Source organism: Hibiscus syriacus, unplaced genomic scaffold (genome assembly GCF_006381635.1).
Source record: "Hibiscus syriacus cultivar Baekdansim isolate YM2019G1 unplaced genomic scaffold, ASM638163v2 tig00112445_pilon, whole genome shotgun sequence".
Classification (NCBI taxonomy): Eukaryota; Viridiplantae; Streptophyta; class Magnoliopsida; order Malvales; family Malvaceae; genus Hibiscus; species Hibiscus syriacus.
In genome coordinates, this window is record NW_024063334.1 from 53,460 (window position 1) to 65,939 (window position 12,480).

Here is a 12,480-nt window from a genome sequence, read left to right on the forward strand (position 1 = left end):
AACACTCCAAGGCTGTTTACCGGATTCTTCATTACTTGAAAGGGAGTCCTGGTAAAGGAATCATGTTTTCGAAGAATGGAAGTCGAAGAGTGGAGATCTTCACTGATGCTGATTGGGGCGGAAGTTCTACAGACAGAAGATCTACTACCGATTATTGCTCCTTTGTCTGGGGCAACTTAGTTACTTGGAGGAGCAAGAAGCAACCAGTTGTCTCTAGAAGCAGTGCGGAGGCCGAGTTCAGAGCCATGGCGCAAGGAGTATGTGAGTTGTTATGGCTTAGGAGGATCTTGGAGGAGCTGAAAGTTGAAGGAGATAAACCGATGAAGTTGTATTGCGACAACAAATCGGCAATCAGCATTGCTCAGAATCCTGTACAGCATGACAGGACCAAACATGTCGAAATAGATCGACATTTCATCAAGGAGAGGCTGGAAAATGGCAATATCTGCATACCGTTTATTCCATCATCAGAGCAGCTCGCCGATGTTCTCACCAAGGGACTGTTTACTACGATGTTCGAAGGATTTCTGTCCAAGCTGGGAATGATAGATATCTATTCTCCAGCTTGAGGGGGGGTGTCGAGAATATCTAAATTAAATATTAGATAAGATCAGTTTTAATTAGATAGAATCAGTTTTTATTCTATTAGTTATTAGATAGGATCATTTTTAATTAGATAGAATCAGTTTTTTATTCTATTAGTTATTAGATAGGATCATTTTTAATTAGATAGAATCATTTTTATTCTGTTGCTAATTTTATGCATCTTTTTATGTAAAGTTGTTACATTGTAAACTCTATTTAAGTCAGCCATATTCAGTAGAAATAAACACGATTTATTCGGAACAAGTTTTTTCCGTCTTTACTAGGCCTAGTGGGATTTTATTATAAAGATATATCGGATCAAGCCACGGATCGCCAGCTATTAGATATTGCCAATTAAGCAATGAATGGAATTAATTAAGAGCCACACTAGACTTGAACATCATAGGATTAATTGGCAATATATAATAGTTGGCGATCTGTGGCTTGATCTGATATATCTTTATAATAAAAACCCACTGGGCCGAGTTAACACTACACCGGGTGATATTGTAAGCTTTTGTTCTAATGTATATCGGCATTCGAACGAAAAATTACCAGCTAATCAGCTAGTAAGTTTTAGTTGTTATATTATGTTATTTAATTCTGATTAAATAATTTATTTTACAGGGTCGTAATAGGATTGAGACGAAGCTGACCACTGTTTTCCCCCATCTATATATGGGATTGTTCGAAGCTCTTTTGATGTATGCTCAATCCAGGTAAGACATATTATATTATATATATAATTACAAATTTAATATTATAAATGATTATTTTTATTTTAATGCTTTGAAACAGCCCTAATAAGGTGTTTTTCGAAGACTTATTAACCGGTGATCTGATATGAAAGTTGAAGCAGTGTTTCTTGTTGGCTGTTGCAACTTATAAGTTCAGGACAAGCTCAAAAATCATCAAGCTTCAGCTCTTCCTGTTAAAGCATAGGTTGATGAAGTCTGTTTGACAGCAGTTTGCTCTTTTTTTAAGTTTGTTAAATGTTTGTATATAGGCTTGCTTTATATCAGTTCAGTAAAACAACAGTACTAATGAATGCAATCAATGTTTGAAGACCAACTTTTTTATTTATCGAAAATTCATTTAAAATTTTCAGTTTTATTAAATTAGATTCAGTTTATAGTTAAATGTTTGGAGACAATACCAAGGTATATGAAGTTCATCGAGGAGAATGTACAATATATTCCTTTACTTTTGCCTGCCTTTCTTGATGAAAGAGGTATACACCATCCAAACATCTATGTGAGTTGCAGGGCCATTTATCTGTTCATGAGGGTTGTTAAATTGCTGAAATCGAAGCTTGTGCCTTTCATAGAGACAATTTTGCAGGTATAGTTACTTTCCAAACATGTTTTTGAATGTTTATTGCTTCATCATTATGGAAACTACATAATGGAATCTTTTATTAATGGATAGAGCCTGCAAGATATAGTTGCGCGATTTACAAGTATGAGTTTTGCGTCTAAGGAACCTAGAGGATCTGAAGATGGTGCTCATATTTTTGAGGTATTTATCTCATTCTTATGTTTCTATCAGCACCTGCCTTTCCTGTTTTTGTGTGTGTACTCTTGTACCTCTACACATTATGTTCCCATGGATAGACATTGTTATCCTTCTGGTGTTATCAAGTGATGACTTTTTTGCTGTCTTTTTTTAGCCTCGATATGTTTTCACAGGCAATTGGCCTATTGATTGGAATGGAAGATGTTTGGCTGGAAAAGCAATCTGATTATCTCTCTTCTTTGCTCACTCCTCTTTGTCAACAGGTTTTGATCTGTACTGTGAAATCTGTCTTTAACATAGTTTCTCATGTGGTCTGCAAGCTAGCCGATTGTTGTTTTTGTACATTTTCTGGCTGCATTTTACACATATGGTTTATGTCGCAGGTTGAGGCAACAATAATGAATTCGAAGGTGTTGAACGTAGAAGAATCTACTATACGAATTGCTAATATCCATCAAATAATTGTTGCAATTAATGCTCTAAGCAAGGTTACCCATCTATCTTTTGACCTCCCAATATGATTCTTGATAAAGCGATTGTCCTTAAATATGTATGCCTTTCATATCTTCTGTTGCACATTGTTTACTACCACAGTGCCACCCTGAGATCTTTGAATGTGCTACTTGAGTACAAGTTTCTCTTAAAATTGTTGGGTTTCATTTTATAACAATAAATTATGATACAACCATTTGCTTTAGCATATAGCTCATTATCGTGTAATTTAGGGTCACTCTTGTTCGGAAAACTATGATGGTCTCTGGGATTTTGTTTCTCAAGTCACCTTTTTCCTTGTCTACATAGAAACAGTCTTGTTATTACTGTCCCATCTTTACCGTTAACTTCAGCTTTGCTCATGAGCTCATTCTCATAATTTTATTCGTCATCCAGGGTTTCAGTGAGCGGCTTGTAACTTCTAGTCGCCCTGCAATTGGTCACATGTTTAAGCAGGTTAGTTTCAAAGATAGATGATTTTACTTGTACTTTAACTGCACCTCTTTCTACAGTCAAAGGTTTAGAAATTTATATATATTGTAGCTCCCTACAGTAGTTCTTAAGCGATCTTTTGTTGCTTGTATGCCTTAGATTACTAATTTAGATGTTCTGGAATGAAATAGTGCCATTGTTTTTTTTTATCAAAATTTTTCTATTCCAGACACTGGATGTTGTTCTCCAAATTCTTGTTGTATATCCAAAGGTAGAGCCTTTGCGGACTAAGGTAATAGCTGAATGCTGAATGTTGAATTAACTTGGTTTTGTTCGGTCTAAAATATAATCTAAAGCTAATCTCTTTGATGTTTAGGTTGTATTGTTCATACACCGTATGGTGGACACCTTAGGAGCATCTGTGTTTCCTTATCTTCCAAAGGCATTGGAGCAATTACTTGCAGAAAGTAAGGTAAAGAACAGATAAAGTTTAAACACCCTTGAAAAGATCACTTAGAGATAGCTTCCATCGTGATGATAACTGAAAAGATTGTTCTTTGGAACTAAGCTTGGAATATTTCAGTTGCAATTTTTTTTTATTTGTTTCTGGATTATGTCCTTTTGATAGGGAAGCGGTGGCGGATTGATGAACGTTGCTCTTGTTGAAGAATCAAACCTAGAAAGCTCTAGACTCGATGAAGAACAAAGGTGATGATATGGGAAGGTGGCGACAGTCGCTAGGATTGTTTAGGGTTTCTTTTATGTGCTGGAATCAAGACAACACGATTAGAATAAAATAAACAAAAGATAAATAAATGAAAGATGAAATAAGATAATAAAGAAATCAAAAGATCTCCCTTATGAAGGTGAACGGTAAAGATGATTGATAGTGCGGATGGATTTGTGGAAAAATAGATGGATAAGTGTCCAATCGAGTCATCCTAGTCGCAATGAAAAGGCAAACACTATAAATGGCTCTAACCAACCCTCCTAGTCGCGATGAAAAGGCAAATTGGAGTGTGAAGATTAATCTCCCTCACAAGAACTTGAAAGAACTCCAGGAGAAGAAGCTTCGAAGGCACAAGGCAATCAACACTTGCAAAAACAAACTCTCGTTGTATTATTGATCAAAGAAATCTTATTTACAAAGTAGAATGAAGCCTTATTTATATAGGGGCTGAGTTCTAAAGGTCCTAAATAACTAATGAATAAAATAATAATAAACTAAACATGTCTTAACTCTAATTCCTAATAAAATAATAATAACTAAAGATAATATTTTAACCCAATCTTAATTCCTAATAAAATAATAAATCTAATCCTAAAAGATAATGCATCATTATATATTAAGTTATATTACAAATAATCAATAAAAATATTGAAAATTCGTAATATTTACAAAATCCCGTATTAATCCCGTATAGGATTTTCTGCATGCACCGTCTTCAGTAAAATGGCCATATCTTGAGTTCCCGATATCTGATTGATACGATTCAAGAATCGTTGGAAAGATAAGAGACAGACGGTTGTATCTCTAGAAGATATGTTGACCAAATAAGATCAGGATCCCATTCAAAAAGTCGTCTCAAGTCTGCTACTGTTCTGATCTTCTTTTCCAAAGCTTGGACGAGTGGATCATTTGGAAGAGTTATTACTTTTTCCTTTGATGTGAGCCTTGTGATGCATGTATCATCCTCCCTTTCTTCAAAAAGATTCGACCTCGAATCTGAAACATTAAAGGGAGCAAAATTAGAATAGTTTAATAATTCATTCACATTATGCTTATCGAATAGATATGCTTTGAATCTTTGAGACTTTGTTCTTCTAATAGGTTCGAGTAGAAACATTAGTCCAAAGAAGCATGTATTATGGACTCTGGTGCATGTATCATTCCCCCACTCCTCAAAAGGATTCGTCCTCGAATCTGAAAATCCAAAAGAAAGAGATTTAGATGTGTTGAAAGAAAAACTTGTGAAACATTTACCAAGATCAATGTGATGTGTCTTTATGCGTTTTAGTCGAGGTTTCTTCTTTGTAGGAACTGATTTCTTGTAGTCTTGAAATCCTCTTTTCCATACAAGTCTTGCAATATGATGTTTTGGTTGAAATTCAACATGGCGCCGGCCACTGTTGGCTTTCTGTATGATTATTTCAGATAATTTCTCCATGGTTTTATTCGTGTGTGGTGAGAATGAGTGTTTAAAAACCATGTCAACTGGTTTGTTAAAGTAATCCCTTAAGTCTTCTAAGTGTGGTTCATGAATTAATGATTCCCAAGAGGATATTTGTGGACTGTAGAACCTGTTTAGTTGGCAAGGAAACTCATATACAAGATAAAGCTCATTAAAAGCACTTTTAAAAGTATGGGTAGAAATATCAGAAATATCCGAGTTATCGTGATATACATCTTTGATATGTTCAATTCTCGGAATAGTAATATGAGTTTGATAGGTAAGAGTATACCTTCGTGGTAGTGTATCGTCTACTGTGTTTTGCTTACCTCGGTATGTTACGCACTTAAAGGAGTTGTGTTTAGTATGGATGACAACTTCACGAGCCTTACCTTGTAAGAAGGAGAAGAAGTACGTTACAATGTCATTAAAATGAGTAATAAAATACTTACCTTTGGACTCTCGTAAATCGTGACTCTTCATTAATAAGACATAGTGATTAGGGCTTTCAGTTGGTAACCCGTCAGGAGGGTCACCTAGCACTATTCGACAACTCTTGGCGATGGAAGATGGTGTGGGCCAGTCTCGTGTTGCTTTTACTTTCTCATCATTTACATGGATTCTCTGTGCATGAACTATAAAGCATGTGGAGTTGTTCAAGTCATGTTTCGTCATTAAGATGGCGTCACGACTAAGGCTTTCCCTGGATGTAGCCTTTTTGTAACAAATCTAGCTCTTTGGTTTCTTCGAGATTGTATGTTTGACAAGGTATGATGCAACCTTGAATTAGATTGGTTTGGTGTTGTTTTCCTCTTTTCGGTGGTAATTCGTTAGGTGGATCACCTAACACTTCTCGAAAAATCCTGTAACAAAGATGAAAACACACTAGGCAAATCCTTGTTAATGTTAGAAATCGAAACAATTGATTCCCTAAAGTGAACAAGGATGGAAGGTTGTTTGTAAAGAAGATTCTCTCTCAATTCTTTTGTGCTCACACATAGATTTTGAGTCACTCTTTTCTTCTCACAATTAGGTTCACTCACCTCCCATGGGTCATTATTCTTTTGGTTTTTGAAACTAGTGACCTCTTTTTCTTTTGTCTCTTTCTCAGCTTTTTCTTTTTTTACTTTCTTTACCTCCTCACAAATTATCATTTTGATCTTTAGGGGTTGGAAGTGTGTCATTCTTTGCTGGTCGTTCTTTCTCCTTGTCAGGTTTGTCATCTCTTGGCTTTTTCAGAGAATATGGAGTAGAAGATGAGGAAGGATTTGAAGGATTACCTTGGTAAGAGGATGAAATACCTTGGTAATATTCTCTGAATCGGAATCTCCTTTGTATTTGTGTTTCGATTGTCATTGCTTTCTTTAGTGTATCTTTGAGGTTTTCGTACTCATGGAGATCAAGAAGATCAGTGATGTTTGAGTTTAAGTCGCCGACGAATCTTGACACGGTTACATCTTTTTTTCCCGGTTATGTTAGCCCTATTGAGTAAGGACTGCATCTCCTTGTAGTAGTCTTCAACTGAACTTCTACCTTGTCGAAGTTGGTGTAGTCGTAGTTTAACTTCTCGTGTATAATGTGTCGGTAGGAATCGCTTCCTCATGGTTTGTTTGAGGTCGGTCCAAGAAGTGATTGTTGGAATTTGGAAGTTCTGGATCTTTTTCCTTGTTTGCATCCACCAAGTTCGAGCATATCCTTCGAATTGCATGGTGATGAGGTGAACTTGTTTAGCTTAGGGGCAATCATGGTATGCGAACATGAGATCAACTTTTCCTTCCCAATCGATGTACCTGTCTGGATCGTTGTCTCCTTTGAAAGACGGGATCGTGAACTTTGGTTTTGCAAAGAGTTCGGGTGTTTGTAAACGTGGTTGTTCTCGCCTGGGTACCAAAAGTTCAGCATTGTTTGGTCTTGGATTTTGGTTTGGTAGATCCAGTTGTGGTTCTTTTCGTTTTCTCACGATTTCATCAAATCTTTCAACTTGAGTCGTGAGTCGGGAAAGTATGGCTAAGATAGCCGTAAGTGTCTTGTTGTTATTGTCGCCCATCCTGAAATCATAACACTCAAAAGAAAATTTTAAAGTAAAATAAAAATAAAAGAAAGAAAATTCAACAAAGCAAGAAACCTCACAAGTCACTCCAAAAAAAGTAACACAACGAGAGGCAAGTAAGCCGATCTTGTACTCTTTAAAACTCACTTTACCAAGTAGTCTTCTACAGTTCGTATCGGAGTTTGATTACTAGCAAAGGCGATAAGAAAAACCTAAAAGTTCTAAGAGGCCAAACAAGGGTTAGACTCCAAGAGAACGAGAATGCAAAGAAGGAAGAAGTATGCAAACTCTTTAGTCCTACTAACACAATGAAGATAATGTGTTAGATAATGCAAAAGAACAATAACAAGGAAAAACAAAAGAACCTAAAGTACTAAGAGTCAAAGAAAAAAAAGAACCAACCCAAAAACCTGGAAAACGCTGGATCAATTTGAGCAACGTTTTTGAGGGGGTTACCGGTGTTAAAAAATTCTGGAAAAATTCTTGAATGTCTTTTGATGTGTCAAGAAACCACCTGTGAAATTTCATAACCAAATACCTTCAGTAGTATCCAGTAGACTCTGTTGAACGGTGAGTCCTCAAACAATATGTTTTTCTTTGATCGCTTTGTTCGAAGGTGTTGTTGATCTCCAAAAATTCTGATTTTTTGTTTGAATGATCTTCAATATATGAATTTTCAATCTGGAAATTTTCACCACGAAATTCCTCCTGTAAAATTTTCAAGAAATTCGACAAGATTCTAAACCGAATCTGCCGATGAAACTTGAATGATGTATTTGAAGGTTCCAATGAACTCCGATTGGGGTGAAATTTGGACTGGGGATTAATCTTAGAATGAATATGATATATGGATAAAATCAGCCCTAAATACCTTCGTTTGCAATTTTTTGAAATTTTGGCTTTTTTTTGTTTTTTTTGCCTTTTTTTGTTTTTTTTGTTTTTTTGAAAAAAAAAATAACAAACTAACAAGAAGGATTTAAATATAAATTAAAATTAAATAAAAAGAACCTGAAACGCTGAATCTTTTGTGAACTAGCTCCGTTGGGGTACCTTGACGGTTTTGTGTGCAAGAACAAGCAAGATTGCTTGTTTCTTTCCAAGAATCGGCCCAACTCTGATACCAATTGATAGGGAAGCGGTGGTGGATTGATGAACGTTGCTCTTGTTGAATAATCAAACCCTAGAAAGCTCTAGACTCGATGAAGAACAAAGGTGATGATATGGGAAGGTGGCGGCAGTCGCTAGGATTGTTTAGGGTTTCTTTTATGTGCTGGAATCAAGACAACACGATTAGAATAAAATAAACAAAAGATAAATAAATGAAAGATGAAATAAGATAATAAAGAAATCAAAAGATCTCCCTTATGAAGGTGAACGGTAAAGACGATTGATGGTGCGGATGGATTTGTGGAAAAATAGATTGATAAGTGTCCTATCGAGCCCTCCTAGTCGCAATGAAAAGGCAAACACGATAAATGGCTCTAACCAACCCTCCTAGTCGCGATGAAAAGGCAAATTGGAGTGTGAAGATTAATCTCCCTCACAAGAACTTGAAAGAACTCCAGGAGAAGAAGCTTCGAAAGCACAAGGCAATCAACACTTGCAAAAACAAACTCTCGTTGTATTATTGATCAAAGAAATTTTATTTACAAAGTAGAATGAAGCCTCCTTTATATAGGGGCTGAGTTCTAAAGGTCCTAAATAACTAATGAATAAAATAATAATAAACTAAACAAGTCTTAACTTTAATTCCTAATAAAATAATAATAACTAAAGATAATATTTTAACCCAACCTTAATTCCTAATAAAATAATAAATCTAATCCTAAAAGATAATGCATCATCATATATTAAGTTATATTACAAATAATCAATAAAAATATTGAAAATTCGAAATATTTACAAAATCCCGTATTAATCCCGTATAGGATTTTCTGCATGCACCGTCTTCAGTAAAATGGCCATATCTTGAGTTCCCGATATCGGATTGATACGATTCAAGAACCGTTGGAAAGATAAGAGATAGACGGTTGTATCTCCAGAAGATATGTTGACCAAATAAGATCAGGATCCTATTCAAAAAGTCGTCTCAAGTCTACTACTGTTCTGATCTTCTTTTCCAAAGCTTGAACGAGTGGATCATTTGGAAGAGTTATTACTTCTTCCTTTGATGTGAGCCTTGTGATGCATATATCACCTTTCGCAGCCAAAAGAAATGGTTGGTTTCCTCTTAGTGCTCAATCAACTTATGTGCAAATTCAGCACCTTGGTCCACGACATATTGGAAGAAGTATTTCCTACTATTGCTGGTCGGGTATTTAGTGTCATCCAAAGGATTGCCAATTCTTCAGGACCTGAAACCAATACAGAGGTAGATATCTATTTGTAGTACGCATTTCTTTTCATGATAATTGCTGGCCGAAATGTTGGTTTTGCAGAACTTAGTTATTTTGCTCTTATGCAATTAGATTTTTAACTTCCAGTTCAACTGTGAAACACTGCAACAGCATTTCTGTGTTGGTTGAACCATTTTTTTCCTAGGAAATTCGGGAACTGTAAGAAGTTCAAAAGACATTATATACTTCTCTACACGTGATAGCCACGCATGATCTCTCTTCCGTTTTCCTTTGCCCCTGAAGCAGGGACTACTTGAATTCAATTATGCAGTTGCTATTGCATACATCTTGCCACCATAAGGATATAACTACAAGGTATGAGTTAATAGCTTCGTTTTTTTATTCATTATTGAAACTTTTGGACATTCTGAAGTTCTACTGTAATCAGGAATTAGATCTAACTTTTTGTTATTGCGTGGGTTTTTCTGGTGAAGAAAAGGTTTTCCCCCCTTCTAAATGTCATACGTACCTTTGTTGCGTGGGTTTCATGGAACTCATGGCTCTAACCGATTAAATATTTTCTAGGTATCTGGTTTCAAAAGTTTTATCATAGATACCTTTGCCACAAACTGTTGTTTGTACAGTGTGCTTGACAAATCCTTAAGAGTTTGGTGACGCGAATACTGTAAGGAAAATGTATTTTTACTGATTTGTTTTAAATGTGATTTGCATTAGTTGGAGCTATGCATGATATCGTGTTCACAGACGTACAGAAATAACCTTTGTTAAATTTAGTTTGTGTTTGTTTTAGTTGTTTTGATAGGCATTATACTGTTGATAATGCTTAAACCGGAAGAAAACAAAATGTAGTTCTGTGTTATTGCAAATTTTGTAAATGAGTAATTCGGAAATGATTATAGTATGATAGGTTAACATGGTTTGAGGGAGTCTTATGCTGGTTCGTTACACCTTTGCACCGACATGTTCTTCTCAGATAGTTTGGTGAATGGATGATTTGAAACTGCAAAAACTGCATTAGAGTTTTGTCACAGATACCTTTGCCACAAACTGTTTCCTTTGTTTTCCACTTGCTTTTTCTGGATGAGTTGTTCCTTTAGTTTCACTATCGTTTCAAGCCTGAATCCAGTCGGAGTGATACTTATTGTCATAAGAAACAACCTTCCCATCAATGAATGGTTCTCCTGCAGAAAAAGAAAATATGAAAATTTCATTATAATCTGTTAGAAAAATCATCCACTTGTACAAATGGTTACATCATTGCTCTACACTCGATCGTTATAAACGCAGGAGGATTACATGCATGCGTGTGATATTAATACGGAGGGAAGGAATAAGTGCAGGCATATTAGAAAACTCAAACTAATCGGTTACAAAACCATCCAACTTTTGAAAGGAATAGCTGCAACAGCTTAATCTATCAAGGTTCAGAAGTGCGAAAGTTTCATTTAGGCCATGATTTCCACCCAAAAGAACTGATAAAGGATTAGTAGCTTCGTTTTGATATATAACTACATAACATAAGCATATCATCAATTGACAATCTAACTGTGAAAGGAACACTTAAGTAACTACATAATATAAGCATATCATCAATTGACAATCTAACTGTGAAAGTAACACTTAAGTGCAGATGAACTACCACGCCTAGATGTCTCAAGTATTCCGCTTACTTCTTTAATAGCAACACAAACACCAACAAGTTCTAATGATATGAACAACAGAATCGAGAACTTCGATTAAAATTGGAAGAAAATTTAATACTGCAATAATAAAAAAGTTCTACCTCGAATTTAATTCGATAAATTCAAACAACCATTTGGTTGCACACACTCACAGTTTATAAGTAACTTCAAGCACCCAATTATTACATAAAGAAACTTTACAAGAATTCTTAAGATCTATTTAACGAAAGCTTGAACCCAGATAATTGTCGGTAATCTTCACCATCAACATGGATCCTTGTCTCAACTGGAAGGACCTGAGGCCAAAATAAAAATGTATGAGAATTCAAATAAAATTTTTATAAAAGGATATAATTGAAGTAAAAGCTATAGAAATCAAATATTGGAGCTTGTATATTATTTTCCCTTTCTCTTTTCCTATAAAATATCATCATTTTGATTCATAATAATAATAATAACACAAACAAACATATCCAGCAGCAGACCATATCGAGAGACAGCTGATGAGCCCCTAAAATCAATAGAGTTAGCTATTAATAATAAATAATAACATACTATTAGCTTCCATTACCATTCCAGAAAGGCCTTCTCCTGCAATCGAAAGGAAACAAATACATCTGAAAAAACAATCCCCCTAATCTATTATGTTTCTGTTTTCAGATATACATCTGCAGTCTGCAACAGATCTTCAAATTAATAAACCATTAACAAGATTACATGAACACACATGCTCGTTGCCAGAATGAAGCATAACATTTTCATTCTTGTGGTATGTTCAAACTTTCAACAAGAGAGGAGGGGTATGTATTAAGCCAAGCAAGCAGGGAAAAGTTAAAAGAAACAAGAGTATAACGAGAAAATACAGACGTGGTTATAATTCAGACACACGAGAGTGTAGCAAGATCATGGCACATGTATATAATCCTTCCTCATACTACTCCAAGAGGTTTATCAGGCTCAAAAGTAAGTTGACTAATGCCGTATCTCTGCAGTGCACTATTTGGTTCGAACACTGAGCATAAGGCACTCTTCAACCCCTACATTGCCTAAGGAGCAAAAAAGCACTCGCCTATGCAGTTAAGCAAATGTTGGTAGGCTATCCAGAAAATATCTAAAGCTCCTACACTGTTTGGTGCTAAGGCACAATGCCCAGACGCAAACCATGACAACAACATATAACATTGTCCATGCAGAAA

General features: G+C 35.5%; 1 pseudogene; it reads left to right on the top strand.

The window, feature by feature from the left end:
- The first annotated feature begins 1,263 nt into the window (after positions 1–1,263).
- LOC120179745 lies at positions 1,264–10,429 on the top strand (annotated as a pseudogene).
- Positions 10,430–12,480: the final 2,051 nt, after the last annotated feature.